Source organism: Colletes latitarsis, chromosome 10 (genome assembly GCF_051014445.1).
Source record: "Colletes latitarsis isolate SP2378_abdomen chromosome 10, iyColLati1, whole genome shotgun sequence".
NCBI lineage: Eukaryota > Metazoa > Arthropoda > Insecta > Hymenoptera > Colletidae > Colletes > Colletes latitarsis.
The window spans coordinates 5034080-5056036 of record NC_135143.1 but is presented as its reverse complement, the minus strand read 5'-3'; positions in this window follow the sequence as shown (position 1 = coordinate 5056036).

Here is a 21957-nt window from a genome sequence, read left to right as displayed (position 1 = left end):
GATACCTTGGACCTGTCTTCTAGTCATCTTCGGCCCATTTTTATGGGGTCTCGAAACCCCATTATCATTTTCGTGTCATTCGCAACGTTACCAACAGATTCAAAAATGAATTTTAATCTCTTCCATAATCACTCACATGTATTACGCAACACTACAGCTGTTGCCTCTCAAGTGAATAGTTTCTCAATTGACCGCCATTCATGAGAAGAGGCCGTTAAAATCAGCTCCGAATTTTCAGGTCGGTATGGCAGTCAGATTCGGCCGCGAAAGTCCATATAGTGAAAGCACAAACGAGGTATACGAGTAGACCTATCATCACAGACGATGTATACGAATAGACCTTACACCTTATGGACTTTCGTGGCCCAATCTGACTGCCAAACCGACCTGAAAATTCGGAGCTGATTTTAGCGGCCTCTTCTCATGGATGGTGGTCCGATGACAAACTATGCACTGAATTAGTATTGATGGACTGACAGCTGTAGTGTGTGCATAAATACATGTGAGTTGACTATGCAGGGATTGAAATTCATTTCTAAATCTGTTGGTAATATTTACAAATAGCACGAAAATGATAATGGGGGTTTGAGACTCCATAAAAATGGGTCGAAAAAATACATTGGGTGAAAGATCTACTGGTATACCTCGTCTGTGACAATACTCTAGAATCTTTGATGAATCAATGAGAATCAAAACTAATCTAGTGAAGAAACTCTATATTTATGATGACTTATGCAAGGCGGATCGCAGCCAATTTGCTAATATTATTTAGTTTTTAATTAATAATTGCATTACCCGGCTAAGAGTAATAAGAATTATTAATTAAATGCTAAATAATATTACCCAGGTCTCACCACGTGGAGGTTGCTGCGAGTGGAGACCCAAAGGGAGATAGATGGAATCCAAGTTCCATCGATCTCCCTTTCGCAATTTTACAATCTGAATGACTAAACTAAGAAGATAGAAGGAACCCAAGTCCCTCCGATCTTCTAGTTTAGTTATGCCAAGTAATTGTTTGGTTTAAAGAAGAGTGAAGCTAAATCGTGAGAGACGCGACGCGGCGCGATGCTGAACCGTACAGCGGATCTTTGGGATCGAACGTACTGCAGTTGCTAACTCGATCTCTATAGAAAAATGGATGCTGCATCCCTGAATGGAGGTCTCCATTTCTCCAACGCAACCCGCCGGGAGCCCGAAAGACCCGACTTGGGCTGTCTGACAAAGAGAGAGTACCTGAGACAGGAACGACTTCCGCAGAATACGGAAACTCCACACCTTCCAGCGAAGAAACATTTTCCTTCAATCGAGCTACCAAGAGAAGGCGGTAAGATCTTTCGGACCAACTGGACGGCCGATCACATGTTTCGTTCGTCGAAACAGCGGTGATCGAAGCGAGAAACGAGAGGACGAATCGAGTGAAGCTACTTGTTAAATAATTACTTGGCATACGCAGACGCGTACAATGGTCGTCGATGCTTAAGTCTAGTTTAATTATACCAAGTAATTATTTGGTTTAAAGAGGAGTGAAGCTGAATCGTGAGAGACGCGACGCGACGCGATGCTGAACCGTACAGCGGATCTTTGGGATCGAACGTACTGCAGTTGCTAACTCGATCTCTATAGAAAAATGGATGCTGCATCCCTGAATCGAGGTCTCCATTTCTCCAACGCAACCCGCCGGGAGCCCGAAAGACCCGACTTGGGCTGTCTGACAAAGAGAGAGTACCTGAGACAGGAACGACTTCCGCAGAATACGGAAACTCCACACCTTCCAGCGAAGAAACATTTTCCTTCAATCGAGCTACCAAGAGAAGGCGGTAAGATCTTTCGGACCAACTGGACGGCCGATCACATGTTTCGTTCGTCGAAACAGCGGTGATCGAAGCGAGAAACGAGAGGACGAATCGAGTGAAGCTACTTGTTAAATAATTACTTGACATACGGAGACGCGTACAATGGTCGTCGATGCTTACGTCTAGTTTAATTGTACCAAGCAATTGTTTTGTTTAAAAAGAGGGGTGAAGCTAAATTCTGGGGGACGCGACGCGACGCGATGCTGAACCGTGCAGCAGATCTTCGGATCGAACCAACACTATCCTTGGTAGATTGATTTCTATTTCTAGAAATCGATCCATCATGGACAGGCGACTAGATTTTTCGGACGAACTGGACGGCCGATCACATGATTCGTTCTACGAAACAGCGGTGATCGAAGCGAGAAACGAGGGAACGAATGAACGAGAAGCTAGTTGGTAAACAATTGCGTGGCACATACGCGGATACACTAGAGACTTAAAATTAACGTCGAAATTTGAGCTAGCAGATTCGGAACTAAAATTCAGAAGATAGGAGAAAACGAGACTCCTTCTATTTTCTAAATTAGTGGTACCAAGCAATTATCTTTTTTAAGAAGGGATGAAGCTGAATCGTGGGATACGCGACGCGACGCGATGCTAAACCATGCAGCAGATCTTAGGATCGAATCTACTGCCCTTGATATCTCAAGCTACCAAGGGAAGGCGATTATATCCTTTGGACCAACTACACGGCCGATCACTTGCTTTCTACATTAAAGCAGTGGTGATCGAAACGGGAAACGAGAGGACGAGAGAAAGTAAAGCTACTTGGTCAATAATTACTTGGTAGGGCGCGGCAACACGGACAATAGAGAAATCTTCGACGTTAATTTTAATATCCGCGACGAAGCTTAAGACTAATGTACTTGGAATTAAAGGTCCTTCGGCGGATGAATCCCTCGCTGGGTGAATCCCTTGGTAGTTGAATCCCCCGATGATTGAATCCCTCGGCGGTTGTAGCGTCCTCCCTCGATGTCCTTGGAATTGATCTACAATAGATCTGACCTGAAACAAAAACTACTACTTGTGTTAGTATCATATTAAGGAAAATTTAATAAACCCTAACCAATCCATCTGTGACTCGACAAATGGAGAAATAATTTGTACAGCTGATGTATCGAACAAGTTAAGAAATTCTGAAATATTCCTACACAGAATAAATGTTACTCGATGGGTAGACCTACCTAAAGAAATGTACAAAATTAACACTTGATAAGGAAGTGAAAATATTAATAAATTAAACAATGTCAGTCAAAATATATTAAATACGCTCAGTCCAAACGACAGAACAATTTCACAAATAAAGTCAAAATAAAAATTCGGATTAATTGATAGACGATGCTTGTGAACTTAGCTGACCAGTAAAAATATTCTACGAAATTAGGAATATCTTGCCAAGTCAGTTTCAACTAATACCACAAGTAATGAAATCGACAAAGCAATTTCGCAAACAAAATCGAGATAAAAATTCAGATTAATCGACAAAGACAGATACCAGTTCAGGAAAGAATTGGAAACAGAAACAGTAAACGATCGAAGGAAATACCCCATAGAGAATCATTTTCTTTCAGAGTCCTATATGGTCAACGTAACGCAATAATTGCCGAAATAATAGAAGAACCAGTTAATAGAATATCTCATTGTATGTTGAAATGGTGGAAATATTCATAGTAACGAAACGAAAACCGATAAATTCAACAAACCCAAGTTTTCATCAAACGGTAGTCAAAAATAAACGAGCAAGCTTCAAATCAGAAAAATAAGAGAAAGAGAGGGGATATTTAAACAAGACTCACCGCTGGTCAACAACAGATCAGTATCGGTCATCATATGCTCACCACTAGTCAGCTGGTCAGCCCTGGTCCCCCTGGTCCCTCCTGGTCGCCACTGGTCAGCCTAGGATGTTCCCGGGATACCCACCGAGCCAGGAAGTCCGCCACCCTTGGACCCCCCCGCGAGAGTGAGGCATGTGAGTCTCCACACGAGCCTTTAATGTAGTGACGGAGGAGTGGGGAGAGCACAGCGCGTGTCAGCCATCTCAACCCGTCCGGTGGACAAATAATTTCGTGAAAAATTATTATTTACACATACTGATGGGCCCTTTCATTATTCATATACCACATATTGTTAAGAATTGTTTAAACTATAGCGTTGGAATGTTAAACAATGCTAAGGTTTATTTATAATTGTTTAATTCGCATCATCGTCGAGTACGTACTCTGTATGGAGTTTACATGCAGCGATTGGTATTCTTGTAAAAAATTATTTTAATATTTGTTAAGATTTCGTATCGCACGAATCAATGATTAATACCATTACTATGAAATTAATCGACGATAGCACAGACGAGGTATTTCGGTAGACCTATCACCTAATGTATTTTTTCGGCCCGATTCTCTGGGGCTCTAGAGCCCCATTACCATTTCCGTGTCACTCGCAACGTTACCAACAGATTTAGAAATGAACACAAGAGGAAGTGAGATAGAAAATGAAATTTCAGAAATTTTATTATATTTTAACGAAATGAAAGTTGTACGGTCCATAATTGGACATTAATCGATTAATTTCATTGGAGTAATCAATCGATTAAGGTTATTTAAAAATTTCAAGAAAATTTGAATTTTTTCTCGAAAGTGGTTAGGATTTCGGAAGTATGTGTATTCACCAAAAATGATTGTAATTGACCCCCGCAACCGAAAATAATTTTTTCAAAATTAATTAAAAAATTTTTTTTTCGTCGAAAAATTTAGGCACCTACCCCCTGTCGATTTTTCTTAAAAATTCGTTTTTCATTTTTAGTAATTTTGATTGACGCCCTACAGAAAAGTTGTCTAATACTTTTTTGTAGGTACCCATAAGCTCTACTTCAGAAAAAAGTTTCATTGAAATATATTCACAATTATGGGAGTTATGGCTGTTTGAATATTGGACCATTTTTATGGAGTTTTGCTCATTTTGCGGGGTCAAGGACCAACTTTTCGAATATTTTTGCGATTTGTACATATTCCCCATCAAAATACGCGTAGTTTGCTTTTTTAAACATTAAAATGGTCCAATCCGTTCAGAAGTTATGACGTTTTAGAGATTCGCACGAAAGTTGCGGGGTAACATTTCTGGGCAGAAATGATATTTTTGGTAAGGAATTTTTTTCTTAAAAGTGGTTAGGATTTCGAGGGTATGTCTATTGACCAAAAACGATTGTAATGGACCCCCATAACTAAAAATAATTTTTTTAGAACGATTTGAAATTTTTTAATTTTGTCGAATAATTTCACACTTACTCGAATTTTTTTCTCGAAATTGGGTAGGATTTCGGAGGTATGTATATTGACTAAAAATGATTGTAATTGACCCCCGCAACCGAAAATAATTTTTCCAGAACGATTTGAAATTTTTGAATGTAATTGTTAATAACTTTCTAATGAAGCCTCCATCAACAAATACTCGTATACCTGGTCTGTGGTCCTACGTTCGATTGTTATCGTGGCCTGCGTCATGCATCACGTCATAATACATGCTGAAAGCGATATGCACTTTCGTTCGAGAGGATGCTACCTTCCGATAGGTTGAACTCGATCTTGCGGAGGTCCACGTACCTCGAGGAACTAGAAAGATTGCCCCTTAGTGACGTTCGCGATGCAAGAGAAATCTGTCTTTTTGTCCGTGAAACGCGATGTCGCGATGGTAATGGTATTAATCATTGATTCGTGCGATACGAAATCTTAACAAATATTAAAATAATTTTTTACAAGAATACCAATCGCTGCATGTAAACTCCATACAGAGTACGTACTCGACGATGATGCGAATTAAACAATTATAAATAAACCTTAGCATTGTTTAACATTCCAACGCTATAGTTTAAACAATTCTTAACAATATGTGGTATATGAATAATGAAAGGGCCCATCAGTATGTGTAAATAATAATTTTTCACGAAATTATTTGTCCACCGGACGGGTTGAGATGGCTGACACGCGCTGTGCTCTCCCCACTCCTCCGTCACTACATTAAAGGCTCGTGTGGAGACTCACATGCCTCACTCTCGCGGGGGGGTCCAAGGGTGGCGGACTTCCTGGCTCGGTGGGTATCCCGGGAACATCCTAGGCTGACCAGTGGCGACCAGGAGGGACCAGGGGGACCAGGGCTGACCAGCTGACTAGTGGTGAGCATATGATGACCGATACTGATCTGTTGTTGACCAGCGGTGAGTCTTGTTTAAATATCCCCTCTCTTTCTCTTATTTTTCTGATTTGAAGCTTGCTCGTTTATTTTTGACTACCGTTTGATGAAAACTTGGGTTTGTTGAATTTATCGGTTTTCGTTTCGTTACTATGAATATTTCCACCATTTCAACATACAATGAGATATTCTATTAACTGGTTCTTCTATTATTTCGGCAATTATTGCGTTACGTTGACCATATAGGACTCTGAAAGAAAATGATTCTCTATGGGGTATTTCCTTCGATCGTTTACTGTTTCTGTTTCCAATTCTTTCCTGAACTGGTATCTGTCTTTGTCGATTAATCTGAATTTTTATCTCGATTTTGTTTGCGAAATTGCTTTGTCGATTTCATTACTTGTGGTATTAGTTGAAACTGACTTGGCAAGATATTCCTAATTTCGTAGAATATTTTTACTGGTCAGCTAAGTTCACAAGCATCGTCTATCAATTAATCCGAATTTTTATTTTGACTTTATTTGTGAAATTGTTCTGTCGTTTGGACTGAGCGTATTTAATATATTTTGACTGACATTGTTTAATTTATTAATATTTTCACTTCCTTATCAAGTGTTAATTTTGTACATTTCTTTAGGTAGGTCTACCCATCGAGTAACATTTATTCTGTGTAGGAATATTTCAGAATTTCTTAACTTGTTCGATACATCAGCTGTACAAATTATTTCTCCATTTGTCGAGTCACAGATGGATTGGTTAGGGTTTATTAAATTTTCCTTAATATGATACTAACACAAGTAGTAGTTTTTGTTTCAGGTCAGATCTATTGTAGATCAATTCCAAGGACATCGAGGGAGGACGCTACAACCGCCGAGGGATTCAATCATCGAGGGATTCAACTACCAAGGGATTCACCCAGCGAGGGATTCATCCGCCGAAGGACCTTTAATTCCAAGTACATTAGTCTTAAGCTTCGTCGCGGATATTAAAATTAACGTCGAAGATTTCTCTATTGTCCGTGTTGCCGCGCCCTACCAAGTAATTATTGACCAAGTAGCTTTACTTTCTCTCGTCCTCTCGTTTCCCGTTTCGATCACCACTGCTTTAATGTAGAAAGCAAGTGATCGGCCGTGTAGTTGGTCCAAAGGATATAATCGCCTTCCCTTGGTAGCTCGAGATATCAAGGGCAGTAGATTCGATCCTAAGATCTGCTGCATGGTTTAGCATCGCGTCGCGTCGCGTATCCCACGATTCAGCTTCATCCCTTCTTAAAAAAGATAATTGCTTGGTACCACTAATTTAGAAAATAGAAGGAGTCTCGTTTTCTCCTATCTTCTGAATTTTAGTTCCGAATCTGCTAGCTCAAATTTCGACGTTAATTTTAAGTCTCTAGTGTATCCGCGTATGTGCCACGCAATTGTTTACCAACTAGCTTCTCGTTCATTCGTTCCCTCGTTTCTCGCTTCGATCACCGCTGTTTCGTAGAACGAATCATGTGATCGGCCGTCCAGTTCGTCCGAAAAATCTAGTCGCCTGTCCATGATGGATCGATTTCTAGAAATAGAAATCAATCTACCAAGGATAGTGTTGGTTCGATCCGAAGATCTGCTGCACGGTTCAGCATCGCGTCGCGTCGCGTCCCCCAGAATTTAGCTTCACCCCTCTTTTTAAACAAAACAATTGCTTGGTACAATTAAACTAGACGTAAGCATCGACGACCATTGTACGCGTCTCCGTATGTCAAGTAATTATTTAACAAGTAGCTTCACTCGATTCGTCCTCTCGTTTCTCGCTTCGATCACCGCTGTTTCGACGAACGAAACATGTGATCGGCCGTCCAGTTGGTCCGAAAGATCTTACCGCCTTCTCTTGGTAGCTCGATTGAAGGAAAATGTTTCTTCGCTGGAAGGTGTGGAGTTTCCGTATTCTGCGGAAGTCGTTCCTGTCTCAGGTACTCTCTCTTTGTCAGACAGCCCAAGTCGGGTCTTTCGGGCTCCCGGCGGGTTGCGTTGGAGAAATGGAGACCTCAATTCAGGGATGCAGCATCCATTTTTCTATAGAGATCGAGTTAGCAACTGCAGTACGTTCGATCCCAAAGATCCGCTGTACGATTCAGCATCGCGTCGCGTCGCGTCTCTCACGATTCAGCTTCACTCCTCTTTAAACCAAATAATTACTTGGTATAATTAAACTAGACTTAAGCATCGACGACCATTGTACGCGTCTGCGTATGCCAAGTAATTATTTAACAAGTAGCTTCACTCGATTCGTCCTCTCGTTTCTCGCTTCGATCACCGCTGTTTCGACGAACGAAACATGTGATCGGCCGTCCAGTTGGTCCGAAAGATCTTACCGCCTTCTCTTGGTAGCTCGATTGAAGGAAAATGTTTCTTCGCTGGAAGGTGTGGAGTTTCCGTATTCTGCGGAAGTCGTTCCTGTCTCAGGTACTCTCTCTTTGTCAGACAACCCAAGTCGGGTCCTTCGGGCTCCCGGCGTGTTGCGTTGGAGAAATGGAGACCTCGATTCAGGTATGCAGCATCCATTTTTCTATAGAGGTCGAGTTAGCAAGTGCAGTAGGTTCGATCCCAAAGATCCGCTGTACGGTTCAGCATCGCGTCGCGTCGCGCCTCTCACGATTTAGCTTCACTCCTCTTTAAACCAAATAATTACTTGGTATAATTAAACTAGACTTAAGCATCGACGACCATTGTACGCGTCTCCGTATGTCAAGTAATTATTTAACAAGTAGCTTCACTCGATTCGTCCTCTCGTTTCTCGCTTCGATCACCGCTGTTTCGACGAACGAAACATGTGATCGGCCGTCCAGTTGGTCCGAAAGATCTTACCGCCTTCTCTTGGTAGCTCGATTGAAGGAAAATGTTTCTTCGCTGGAAGGTGTGGAGTTTCCGTATTCTGCGGAAGTCGTTCCTGTCTCAGGTACTCTCTCTTTGTCAGGCAGCCCAAGTCGGGTCTTTCGGGCTCCCGGCGGGTTGCGTTGGAGAAATGGAGACCTCGATTCAGGGATGCAGCATCCATTTTTCTATAGAGATCGAGTTAGCAACTGCAGTACGTTCGATCCCAAAGATCCGCTGTACGGTTCAGCATCGCGTCGCGTCGCGTCTCTCACGATTCAGCTTCACTCCTCTTTAAACCAAATAATTACTTGGTATAATTAAACTAGACTTAAGCATCGACGACCATTGTACGCGTCTCCGTATGCCAAGTAATTATTTAACAAGTAGCTTCACTCGATTCGTCCTCTCGTTTCTCGCTTCGATCACCGCTGTTTCGACGAACGAAACATGTGATCGGCCGTCCAGTTGGTCCGAAAGATCTTACCGCCTTCTCTTGGTAGCTCGATTGAAGGAAAATGTTTCTTCGCTGGAAGGTGTGGAGTTTCCGTATTCTGCGGAAACGCACACCTTCCAGCGGAAGTCGTTCCTGTCTCAGGTACTCTCTCTTTGTCAGACAACCCAAGTCGGGTCCTTCGGGCTCCCGGCGTGTTGCGTTGGAGAAATGGAGACCTCGATTCAGGTATGCAGCATCCATTTTTCTATAGAGGTCGAGTTAGCAAGTGCAGTAGGTTCGATCCCAAAGATCCGCTGTACGGTTCAGCATCGCGTCGCGTCGCGTCTCTCACGATTTAGCTTCACTCCTCTTTAAACCAAATAATTACTTGGTATAATTAAACTAGACTTAAGCATCGACGACCATTGTACGCGTCTCCGTATGCCAAGTAATTATTTAACAAGTAGCTTCACTCGATTCGTCCTCTCGTTTCTCGCTTCGATCACCGCTGTTTCGACGAACGAAACATGTGATCGGCCGTCCAGTTGGTCCGAAAGATCTTACCGCCTTCTCTTGGTAGCTCGATTGAAGGAAAATGTTTCTTCGCTGGAAGGTGTGGAGTTTCCGTATTCTGCGGAAACGCACACCTTCCAGCGGAAGTCGTTCCTGTCTCAGGTACTCTCTCTTTGTCAGACAGCCCAAGTCGGGTCTTTCGGGCTCCCGGCGGGTTGCGTTGGAGAAATGGAGACCTCGATTCAGGGATGCAGCATCCATTTTTCTATAGAGATCGAGTTAGCAAGTGCAGTACGTTCGATCCCAAAGATCCGCTGTACGGTTCAGCATCGCGCCGCGTCGCGTCTCTCACGATTTAGCTTCACTCTTCTTTAAACCAAACAATTACTTGGCATAACTAAACTAGAAGATCGGAGGGACTTGGGTTCCTTCTATCTTCTTAGTTTAGTCATTCAGATTGTAAAATTGCGAAAGGGAGATCGATGGAACTTGGATTCCATCTATCTCCCTTTGGGTCTCCACTCGCAGCAACCTCCACGTGGTGAGACCTGGGTAATATTATTTAGCATTTAATTAATAATTCTTATTACTCTTAGCCGGGTAATGCAATTATTAATTAAAAACTAAATAATATTAGCAAATTGGCTGCGATCCGCCTTGCATAAGTCATCATAAATATAGAGTTTCTTCACTAGATTAGTTTTGATTCTCATTGATTCATCAAAGATTCTAGAGTATTGTCACAGACGAGGTATACCAGTAAATCTTTCACCCAATGTATTTTTTCGACCCATTTTTATGGAGTCTCGAACCCCCATTATCATTTTCGTGCTATTTGTAATATTACCAACAGATTTAGAAATGAATTTCAATCCCTGCATAGTCAACTCACATGTATTTATGCACACACTACAGCTGTCAGTCCATCTAAACTAATTCAGTGAATAGTTTGTCAACTGACCACCATCCATGAGAAGAGGCCGCTAAAATCAGCTCAGAATTTTCAGGTCGGTATGGCAGTCAGATTGGGCCACGAAAGTCCATAAGGTGTAAGATCTATTCGTATACATCGTCTGTGGTGAAAGCACAGACGAGGTATAGGAGTAGACCTTTCACCACAGACCAGGTATACGAGTAGACCTTTCACCTTATGAACTTTCGTAGCCCAATCTATCTGCCATACCGACCTGAAAATTCGGAGGTGATTTTAGCGGCCTCTTCTCATGGATGGTGGTCAATTGAGAAACTCACTGAATTAGTGTGATAGGCAAACAGGCTAGGTGTGTGTAAATGTATATGAGTTGAGAAGTATGAATTATTCCGCGATTCTTTGATTAGTTAAAGTTGTAAGTAATTTGCATGTAATCATCGAAGTGAATAATGTTAACAAATTCAAGAATCTTGTCATCTGCTATTATAAATCGACAAAAGTGTGAGTTATATTTAATTTGTACAACATTATACCGCCATCCATCAATATGTATAATTCTAAAGTCAAGGTATTTACATTATTCTAGGAAGTCACGTATCCGCGGTTTCTACCTGAGGCATCTCTATTCCTTTTCGAATAACAAGCTTCGCGAGACATCGGTTCTTCCCCCACCTCGCCAACTAATTCACGAGCGTTACCGAGCACGAGGAGCCATCAGTCGTACTTTGAAAATTAACCTAGCAATACGCGTCAAGACATATCGGCGTTTCGCGACCGAGGTACGTAATTCTAACCTGTTTATTCTTCCATTATTACTACTCGCGTTTTCATTACGATCTCTTGCAATACGGTTTCGATTTAATCATTACTTAATTATAATAATCGTTTATGTTCTTTAGTGGATCTTTATTTCGTTTCTGTTACAGTCTCTTATTGAAATTTGAAATCAAGAAATTCCTTTTCGAAATACAAGACGTGTTGAAACATGTCGGTGTATCGCGACAACGAAGTACGTATTTCTAACCTTTTGATATTTCCTCATTATTATCAGTTATTGTTTAATTATCATTTAATTTGTATTTTATTTCTGTTGCAGTCCCTAATTAAAATTCGACGCCATGGAAACTTTCGACACCATAACAGATGGCAGGCAACTCGACAAATTTTGGAGGGAATATTGGTAACGCTTAAACAATTATAACAAAAATTAACGGGCATATTAATATTTATATATTTTTATTTCATTATTAAATCATTCGTTGCAAGCATGATCATAATTTTCTAATCGGTCATTGTTAAGATAAAATATGAATATCGTTAACAAACTTTTTATCCATTTCGATATATATCGAAGTATACAGAAATGGCGTTGATAGATATCAACGATAAATTGGAATAATTTATATTTAACTGTATTCTGATCGCGATTGAATATTTCTGAGTGATATTTATTTAATTGATTATTTATATTTCTTTCTTTTTGAATTTTTGTAATTGCAATTTCCATATATATTTCGATACAAGTTTCAGTAAACGTAGTAACTGCGGAGTTGGAATATGCTATTCAAGCATAAATAACCAACGAACTTTAATTGTTGCAAATTTCGGTATATTTATAAAAATTACGGGATATTCTAACGTTCGATAAAGTAAACATAATCATGCTTACAACTCTAATTATGAAACTTAGTGATATAATATTTAGAAATTGAGTAATTACTTGAACGTAATTATTTTCATTGATAATATTTTATCGTTGAAATTCTCATTGATTCAGAATATTTCGCCTTCGTGACATTAAACTTTTACGTGGCAAACTATGTATACAGCAGTACTAAGTAAAGCAGTATTTCTGTTGACGAACTCTAATAAGAAGAAGAAAAAAGAAAACCGATAGGAAAAGCACACGTGTGCTTGTTGTATTTCTTGTCTTCTGTCCCTTTCTTTTCAGCTCTCTTTTTCCAGGAAATTTGTTGGCTGCGCGCAATGCGGCCGGTAGATTCAGTGATTGTGCGTAGCAACAAGTTTGTTTCTCGGGGTAAAGTGACCCCAAGCACGTTGTCGTTTACGGTGTTAGGCAAACGCGAGGATAGAAGCAGTGTTTCCTACGTAATTTTAAATTACTTCCAGAGCATCGTGGCTCTCCTTGTTTTCTGAATCGCGATAATAGAATCATTTGTTCGCCGATTTGAATCTTCGGTCGCGGTAATGCAATTTAATATCTAATAGATTATTTTTTTAATTTGAAATTAAAACTTCTCGTTGACGGTACTAGAGTCAGTGCATCACTGAAGAGGACTATTGGGCAGTGCTCTACGAGCGAATATTGTAAGTATAAATTTATATTTTCAAATTTTTAATTAAAAATTTTTACAGTTTTAACAATAGATTTAAATTGTTTTCTTACAGTTTTCTTACAGTCTGTGAATCTGATCCTGAAAACCAGCAGAAGTACCCGGAGAGTATCGGGTGGTGAACTACGAGCGAACAACGTAAATATAAATTTATATTTTGAAATTTTTAATTAAAAATCTCTATAATTTTAACAACAGATTCTAATTGTTTTCTTGCATTCTTCTTACAGTCTCATCCTGGAAACCAGCAGGACTATGCTGACTTCGCTGATGACTTCAAGTGGTCAACATCGTCATCCGAGCGTTTACATTCTACGATTGAGTTAGTCGCATGCATTTATGTTCCTCTGGTTCCCAACCATGTTGTAGGATGAAAGATCCAAATCAACACGGGTGACCAGTTGTATACTTGCTATTTTTGACGAGTCAAGTGACCACGGGTATGAAAAATACCCGTGAGTAGTAACACAAATTGTCATATTTTCTTAGTGTAGGCTAGGGTCTTCTTGCACTCGCGTTTTTTAATGTTATAAATAAATAGTACCTAATATGATTATTATAAAATTGTTATGAAAATATATAAAACAATTTTTATAAAATGTATAGAATGTTTTTATTAACTTTACATGAATTATAGATTGAATAGAATATGAATTGATAAACATTATACTGTATGATGGAGTAGAATATAAATATTAATTACTATAACATTATATAGTAATTTTAATAACATTAATATAATTCTTAAATATTGATCATATTTAATGTATTTTATGTGCAAGAAGACATTTCGCGACTGATCGATTTTTGAGTCAAAGTAACATGTATTGTATACTACTTTCATCTTTTTAGAAATTTACTTTGACGATAGAATCGATTATGAATTGTTGAATTTTTTAAATAATGTTATTTATTAAATTTCAATTATTTCAATTTTCAAATAAATTAATTCAATTTTAAAGTAAATTATCATAAAATCTTAAATAAAGTCTTTCGTTTCATATAATTAAATTTCAATTATAATAGTTTGCTTAGATAATAATATTTTTCAATATTAATGTATTTTCTTGTTGATATATTTCATATAGCAAGTCGAGTCTTTTTGGTTAAAAATTAAATAAAAACTACCGTTTAGCTATATTTAATTAACAACTTGTTTTAGTCAGGATTTTCAGACTAATCTTTCCGTGTTCGTTGCCCAAATTCATGCACATGCCCAGGTGCTATTTGCATGAGCAAAGGCAACGGGCACGATGATTGTAACAATTTCTAATAATGTATTGACGACTGACATTGGTTAGTGAATCGTGCGCGACGTACTGTCCACATGTGTGTGTTGTGGTTAGGTTGTGGAAGTACGTCGTTTAAACAATTTATTATAATTCTCTATACTTGTATTAATTGCAACATTCAATTTTTATTTACCAATTTATTAAATTAATTATTGATTTTACTGTTTATGTATTCATTTCCATACACGATAGTTCTAGTAATTCATACTACAATAAAGTAATAAATACAATATACTTGATTAATGACTTTGTATTATATTAAATTATATAAAGATTTTATATTATACTAAAATGTTATCTATAATATAAATACGCAATGGTCACTAGTCTTTGTCAGTCGATTTCAGGAAATGGTACGTACAATTAGAGTGTGATTGAAGTCAGTTATGTCCGGGTGTCGGAGGAACCCCGGGGATTCCTCTCTAGTTTAGGTCGCGCCCGGACATTGAGAATGAGAACCGTGGAGTGTTTGTTTGCTTGATTGAGTTTTGCAATTTTTTAAATATAGGGTTAGGTAGGTAGGTAACTTTCTGGTGTGTGTGCTTAATCTAAGTAGGTAGGGTCAGGGCAGGATTGTCCACATTAGTAATTCGGGTAGGCGCGTTTCTCGCGTGGCAGTTCTGTTCCTGTAGTTACGATTTCGAGAGTAGAAATCTTGCTGATTCAAATAGTGTATGCTATTTGTTTCGGCTTTAGTTTCGACTTCTCGAATCGCGCGACTTTTAAAGTCGCTCTCTCGCGCTCGCGGTCGCGATTAGGTCCCTTACGAAACGCTCGTCCCTCTCGAGATTCACCACATATGCTCGACCAACAATTCGTATATTGTTGGAAGACTATGTATTGCACAAAATCTCGAGGCAAGTCTTAAGTAAGTTTCAGGCTTCGGCAGGACCGCCGAAGAAAGAAAAGGCTCTATATGAGCTGAAGAGGCCCTAACAAATTGTTTCAAGAGTGGGCTACAACAAATGGCTTTTCATCTTCATCTTTGGATGAGGATGGAAAGTCATTTCTGTTACTACTTTGTCACTTAACTCGTCTGTAGTTGTAGTTAGTTTATTTTTCTGGCTGGCTCACGTATGCATGTACTTGGTACATGATTGCACCATACATGTCAGCCATCCCTCCCCTGTATTCTGTTGGCTGGCTCACGTATGCATGTACCTGGTACATGATTGCACCATACATGTCAGCCATCAGGACAACTCGCGGTTATGATCTACATAGAGTTGCGAATATTGAATAATCGCGTTTGCTTGTAGAGTTGCGAATCACTGTTTTTCGCGTTTCCTTTTCAGGGTAGTGCTGCGCCTTGACACGATACGCGATTGGTTTTTTGCAAACTTAGGTACTGAACGTTTGCTTAAAAATAGCGTTGCGAATTATTGATAAACGCGATTGCTTGTAGAGTTGCGAAATACTATTTTTCGCGTTTGCTTTTCAGGGTAGTGTTGCGAATACATACCATTCGCGATTGCTTTTATTGTTACAAGTCGCGTTTGGAATTTTTTCTATTATAAATTAGCGTTGCGATTGTTGATTTCTCGCGTTGTTGCCCTGTAGTGTTGCGATATTTAAAACGTCTAACTTCATCCCCATATGTGCCACTCTATTGTAGTTTGAAGTAGCTTGAAGTAGTTAGTTTATTTATTGCATGTGTATTTGCATCAACGGTGGACGCCGCCAACACCACGATCCAGCATTTTTGGGCAAAACGCGATTTGCATTAGCGTTGCGAAACATAAATATATTTCCATTAAAGATAGAGTTGCGAATATACAATAATCGCGTTTGCTTGTAGAGTTGCGAATTCCTATTTTTCGCATTTCCCTTTCAGGTTAGTGTTGCGAATTCCATACGCGATTGCTTTTATTGTTATTTAAGAATAACATTGCGAATTACTATTTTTTGCGTTTACTTTTCAGGGTAGTGTTGCGAATAATCACCATTCACGGTTGCTTTTATTGTTATAAATCGCGTTTAGAATTTTTATATTATAAATTAGCGTTGCGATCTTGACTTGTCGCGTTTTTTATTAATTAGAGTTGCGATTCGATGCCCAAAAGCTGGCCAAAACGCTGGCCACTGCACCAGGATCATCAAGAAGCAAGCTGGGATTCTGCAAAGCCTCAAATGGCTCAACGTCATTATTAAAATTAGTGTTGCGTGTGATTGAATATGGGGGCACGCGATTTAATTAATAAAGGAACTCCGTGTGGTTCATTTAACGAATAACAAGCACCACTCGTGTATAGTTTTTTATTTTATAAATTAGCGTTGCGAAAGAAAGAATGGTCCACTCACGGGTTGTTTGAATTTAAGACGAGTGGACGTTTATTCCAACTATCTGAAATACATATACCTTTCCTTTATATGTATATTTCCCAAAAGAAATACTGCTTGAAAGTACTGTTGTAAATAGACCAATTGTTTTATTCTTTATAACGTGTTAAAATCTGTAATTTATGTGAATGTATTTTTATTACAGATTTGTGATGTATTTAAAAATGCAATATTATGATTAAATTTATTGTAGATTGAATTTATGATTCCAATATATATATATATCACTACTTATTCATTATTAGAGTTGGTAATTTTTACGAGATATAATAACCTTTGCAACCGAATTGTTATTTATAAATAGTGAACTTTTTATAAATATTCTGTATTCTTTACATAAATCAAAGTTTGTTCGTGATCATTGTTTTAATTGATGGAAAATAGAATGCTTGCATTGAAAGGGTATGCAAATTGCAATTCGACATTTCATGTTGAGAATTGTAGAAATGTAGAATCGACATTTTCGTTCGTTACTGCTTTTTCTGTACGAACCTTAGTTTTCAATACAGTAAAATATAATTATTGCAATGTATACGTCTCGAAAAATTTTTCATTTCATAAAAGAAACGAAAAATAAAATCTACGGTAACAAATGAATACAATTTTCGATCAATTTGGTATTTATCTTAACACTGAGACGAATTTAACATTTCATTCAATTTCAATTGCGTAATATTTATGTTTTTAAACATTTTAATATAAATTTTTACTCGTGGAAGCTTTAGTTCAAATATTAATTTCATAATATCATTTTTACTATGATCGGTTACCATTAGTCTATCTTGACGGTATATAATTATTTTTTTTTGTGTCTATTAATACACTTTCATTTCAGCTATTAATCCTTTGAACAAGTTCTTGTTACAGAATATACATATAATTATTGAAGAATGAAATTGGGAATGGTACACGGATTTCATCTTGATCGTTCTTAGAGAAATATTTCATACAATTCTATTTATTGGATATGAATTTTTGTTTCAGGGAAACATCGTGGGATTAACAAAGACACCAAGAAGAAAATATTTCCTCAGATTTCTTTGTTTTGTATAAGTTATATTTATTGGATATGAGTTTTTGTTTCAGGACTGCATCGTGGGATTGTCGAAGACACCAAGAAGAAAATATCTTGTCATATCTTCGTTTTATATCGGTTATATTTATTGCATATGAGTGTATGTTTTAGAAAAACATCGTGGGATTTATGAAGACACCAAGAAGAAAATATTTCCTCATATTTCTTCGTTTCCACAGATTGCGTTAGAATATAAGTACAAATGTATATAGATTATAAGGTAAAGAAGCGTTCTCTAGCGTTTTAATAAATACTACCAAAGCGTGTGCGCACATTTAAGTACGAATGATTAATATTAAGATACATATTAGTATTCTAATATGCAAGATCCATACGTAGAGTTGCACATTTCTGGTTGGATCTTCAGTGTCTTATTAGGCACTATCATAATAAAAGCACCCATTTAAGAAGAAACAATTAATAATAAAGTACATATTGGTACTTTAATAATCAGGATTCGTATGTGCAGTTGCACATTCCAATTTTGTTTCTAAAAAACATGTGGTGGTTTATCTCACATGTATCAACATTTTGTTAGATTTTTTATCTCTTCATTAGTCAGAGTTCGTACGTACAGTTGCTCATTCCAATTTCGTTTCTAAAAAACATGTGGTGGTTTATCTTACATGTATCAATATTTTGTTAGGTTTTCGATCTCTTCGTTGGGCAGTTCTTTTAAGAATTCTCCCTTTGTAGCTCATTTCTAACTTTCTGATAGCTTCTCTCTCATTGTTAGATAGGTATTCGAATTCCTCGCCAAAGGAAGGGTGGTTGGGGCGAGGCTAGGGTGGGTCTCCATTCGCAGCAACCTTCACGCGGTGAGACCTGGGTCATATTATTTGCTATGTAATTAATATAATTATTAATTACATAGCAAATAATATGAGCTAATGGCTGCGTTCTTCTTATAGTTTTACATACCTTCTTCGCCCCGGTGTGCGGTCTGGTAACACCGATTTCGATTCGCAAATACATTTTTACCGAGTTATTTTTTAAATAAACGATACATTACAATTTAAAATAAAAAATAGAGGATTTGCGGTGTACTTATCAATGAGGTACATTCTTACGTATTTTAATAATCTTGATATCTTTAAATGATCTTAATCGATTGGTTACTCCAATGAAATTAATCGATTGATGCTCAATTCTGGGCTGTACAGTTTTCATTTCGTTAAAAAATACTAAAATTTCTGTAATTTCATTTTCTGTCTCACTTCCACTTGTGTTTATTTCTAAATCTGTTGGTAACGTTGCGAGTGACACGAAAATGGTAATGGGGCTCTAGAAAGCCAGAAAAATGGTCCGAAAAAATACATTGGGTGAAAGGTCTACTTGTATACCTCGTCTCTGCTTTTGCTGTGACGTCGCGTCGCGTCTCCCATAATTTAACTTCACCCCTTTTTAAACGAAATAATTACTTGGTACAACTAAACTAGAAGATCGAAGGAATATTGCTTCCTTCTATCTCTCTAGTTTAGTAATCTAGCTTGTAAGAATGTAAAAGGGAGATCGATGGAACTTTGATTTCATCTATCTCCCTTCAGGTCTACACTCACAGCAACCTCCTCGTGGTGAGACCTGGGTAATATTATATAGCGTTTAATTAATAATCGTATCACTCTTAGCCGGGTAATGCAATTATTAATTAAAAACTAAATAATATTAGCAAATTGGCTGCGATCCGCCTTGCATAAGTCATCATAAATATAGAGTTTCTTCACTAGATTAGTTTTGATTCTCATTGATTCATCAAAGATTCTAGAGTATTGTCAAAGACGAGGTATATGAGTAGATCTTTCACCCAATGTATTTTTTCGCCCCATTTTATGAGGTCTCGAAACCCCATTACCATTTTCGTGTCATTTGCAACGTTACCAACAGATTCAGAAATGAATTTTAATCTCTTCCATGGTCAAGTCACATGTATTTACGCAACACTACAGCTGTTTGCCTATCAATATTAATTTAGTGAATAGTTTCTCAACTGACCGCCATTCATAAGAAGAGGCCGCTAAAATCAGCTCCGAATTTTCAGGTCGGTATGGCAGTCAGATGGGCCGCGAAAGTCCATAAGGTGAAAGGTCGGTAATTATTTAGAAAAGAGGGGGTTTCACCGATTTCGATGGTTTTTTAATATGTTGTAGAAATCAACATTTTGAACAACTTTTCCCCATACATATAACCGCCGCTCGACCTTAGTTTTCAAGATTTTTCTTCAAAAAGATTGCTGCTACGGCAGCCGGCATAGAGAATCTAACTCAAACTTTATTTAAACCTGACTATTCTACCTAGTAACTAATATAATGGATTAGGTCTGGGTTAGATTTTCTTATACTGGCCGCAGTAAGGCGGTCGGCCACGCATTCATTTTCTATTTCAATTTTTTTTATTGATATCATCAGAAGTGGGAAAAATTTTAGCCATTATTTCGAAAAATTTCATTATTCGGTCATTAAAATCATATTGTCGACGGAAGAAGAATTCAGGTAAATAGCCTATATAATGTATTTGGCGAGTTCCATACTTCGGAATATTCGAATCTTTGACAGCAATGCGTTTAATAACGATATCAATGCAGAACTAGATTTAGCTTGACACATTATACATTATTTGTCGTCGATTGTCATGCCGATTAATACAAACAAGAGAAAAAATCGGCAATCGTGGACTGACGCATGCAGAGGCACAGACATGTATGTACATATTGTATGTAGACAGAATTCATTGTAGTAGCAGCAATCTTTTTGAAGAAAAATCTCGAAAATTAAGGCCGAGCGGCGGTTATATGTATAGGAAAAAGTTGTTCAAAATGTTGATACCTTTACTTCATATTATAAATTATTAAGAAAGAAGGTCTGTTCTAAATGGAAAATAAGTAGAATTTGTGCACTCGAAAAATTGATTACAATAATACAAACTTTAAGGCCAATGAATATAAAATTTATGTTTGAAATAACTGACGACCACAAGGTTACATAACTTATTAAGGTATGCGTATGTATAGAAGCAACATAATGTTCCATCACGTTCTTCGAATTCTATTCTAATTTTATAATTTTACTTATTTCCAAAGGAAAATTAAAACAAAGAGTCGAAAACGTTAAAATATGGAGTTTATTAAAGGCTACTAAAATATTTAATGTTTATACAAAACAAGTACGAAGACTTATTATTAAAAATCTATTTCTAAACTATGTTGCGAGTTTTAAAAGGATAATCACTTTTAAAATAGACAGTAACTTAGTCCTAATTCCTTCGTTAAAATTTGTATCCTTCAAAACAGTATTCGATAAATTTCTATATTATTAATGTGTGTTATATATGTGTGCAATATTTCATACACTTGAAGAATCAGTTGGTAAAATTATCAAGAACTATTTCCAACATTATTTAGTGATTACAATTATTGTTGTACTTACGTTACATTAATCGTTCTTTGACGATCTTCCCATCAGCCTTTCTTCTTCGCTACAGTCATTTTGCTTACAGAAATATAATTCAACAAAAATGCGGAAACGACACTATATTCAAAGATACGTATAAAGCGTAATTGCTTTTCCCATAAAAGCGCGATATCATATTAAGCTAAATGAACTTTTATCATACTCTACAAAAGTTCCAAATATTCTTTAAATATGAAATAACAATTTTAATGTCATAATAGATTAATTCCATTTATTTTATTAGGTTTCAATTATTCTTGTATTATATAAGCATAACATTTTAAACATTTTAGTTAACGAAAAGTAATGGTTATTTTTAAATTCAAATGATGAGGGCATGAAAAATAGTATAATCTCGGATCCTATTGAAGATTAATCCGCTACAGATAATGATGTTCATGAAATTTATTTAATTTTCTATTACTCAGAAAATTAAATCTAGATAATCTATATAAACAATTAAAATTTCTTTTATTTTCTGATTTAGATTTCAGTTCGAAAACGCACTATATTAAAAAACTGAACGTTCCACACTGTCAACTCTGTATTCTTCATGCGGTGATGCAATGCTTTACTACAAAACGAATTATTAAATTAAATAATTCTTTAGAGTAATTTTAGTAAATGCGAGAATTTATTTCTTCGTAGCAATTTATCTTTTTAATGTATAAATACATTCG